Source organism: Fragaria vesca, linkage group LG7, assembly GCF_000184155.1.
Source record: "Fragaria vesca subsp. vesca linkage group LG7, FraVesHawaii_1.0, whole genome shotgun sequence".
Taxonomy (NCBI): Eukaryota; Viridiplantae; Streptophyta; class Magnoliopsida; order Rosales; family Rosaceae; genus Fragaria; species Fragaria vesca.
This window is the reverse complement of record NC_020497.1, coordinates 17,523,605-17,525,584: the sequence shown is the minus strand read 5'-3', so window position 1 is coordinate 17,525,584 and position 1,980 is coordinate 17,523,605.

Here is a 1,980-nt window from a genome sequence, read left to right as displayed (position 1 = left end):
CCCTTGAAATTGAAGTTACGGTTCAAATCAGAAATTCGGGCAGACTGACCTTCGGCCACTAAAATGATCATAACTTCTTCTACAAAATAGGTATTGACGATCCGTAAAAAGTTCTAGAAAGTAGACTCTTGTATCTTTCTATTGATATATAACTCATTGTCTGGATCGTTGTGAGCTGATCACAATCCTCTGTCGAAGTTGGATAATAATTTCTGGCAAATCCCATAATTCTTTCCTTACACGACATGAATTCCTAATCCTTCAAGATTTCTCCTCTTTTGCTTCATATTCCTTTCTTTGCTCCGAAACACCTAATAAACATAAAAATAACTAAATCAAATGGAAAATACGATAAACTAATAAAGTAAAGAGAGGAATTAACCATCATATTGTCGCATAATTATGCTCCTATCAATGTATGATACATTATCTGCCATACACTCAATCTCCAATTAGGGGTGGAACCTGCTTTATTTTTCAGCTAGACATTGTCACTGGAACAGCAAAAAGAAACCATTATCTGCAACATATGCTTCACCAAATTTAGAGGATCATCAGTAGTACAGGCGTCATTATTAGATATCTATGTAGCATATACAGGACTTTGTTCTAAGTGTAGTCAGCACATTAGTTAGAATAAGAAAGTTTTGGTTGATCGCGGTAGGAGAGGCTCCACTTTCCGAGTATTTGTTCTTTGCTCCAAAGAATGATGAAAAAGACAGACTCCATTTCCTGTGTTATCACGGTGTTCAGTGGGTTGGTTAACTTTGATCCCCACACTTTTTAGAGAATAACGGATGCCTAAACGCAAGGATTGTGTCCTCTGCAGGGCATAATTATTAAATAGAATTAAATTCAGTTTACCTCACTGTGGTTTAGAGATGAATTCATGTTAGTCTCTAAATTTTCAATTTCATCAGATTACCCCTCGAGCTCTTGTTTTTCTGTCTGCTGTCTCCTATCACTCATGCTTTGTCCAATTGGGACGTTGAAATTTGATGACGTGATATGACGTTTTAGGGGTTGAGAAGCTAAATTACCAGAAAAACAAGAGCTCGGGGGGTAATATGATGAAATTGAAAGTTTAGGGACTAACATGAATTCACATCTAAACCACAATGGGGTAAACTAAATTTAATTCTATTAAATATAACTACAGCATTACACTATCTATTGGTTTCCTTTTATATATGTGTTTCAGTTATTCTCTATGGATTCAAAATCCCGAAATCAAACACCAGTTTCATTTAACCACATAAGAAAGCAGATCAATTTTAGTCTATGCATTACTAATACGCAGAAAGCCATGTGTGTCACATCTCGACCCTTATATTTTTACCTTATTTACTAACGTGATTATAATAAGAATTTTACCGTCTCCGTCATTGAGTAAATAGTTTAATTGGTCCCTAGAGGGGTTTCGGGGACGATTATGTGCGGAGGATTATTAGTATGAAGAAAATATGACGACGGTAAAAATAGTAAATTTTAGCTAGTAAAAGGTAATTTTTATTCGGGTATTATTTTTCGGGGTGTTGAATTTTGGAATTTTGGGTTAAAAGGAGAGTTGGGTCGGCTGGGCCGAGCCCAACCCATTTCTTCTTCCTTTCTCTCTCTCTCCCTCCCGATTTTTTCTTCTCTTCCCACCCGGTTTTCTCCTTTCTCCACCCGGAAAGTTCTCCACCGCCGTCCGCCGCCGTCCGGCCGCCCCAGACCGCCACACCGGTCCCAATCGATCGGTCTCCCTCCCAGCAACATTTCTAGACCGGTAGCAGCCCCCTTAGCGCCGCCGTGAGTGAGCGGTGCCGCCCGAAAGGTCCGACTGCCGTAGCTCTCCTTCGCCGGAACTTCCTCCTCCGGCCACCAATCAGGGCAAGCTTGGTACGGTTTTGTAGCCCTCCTCCCGTGCAACAACCCCTCCAAACAGCTCCCTCCCTCTTGAGCTAGGTAAGGAGAAATTTGAGGTGGAAGTTTTTATGG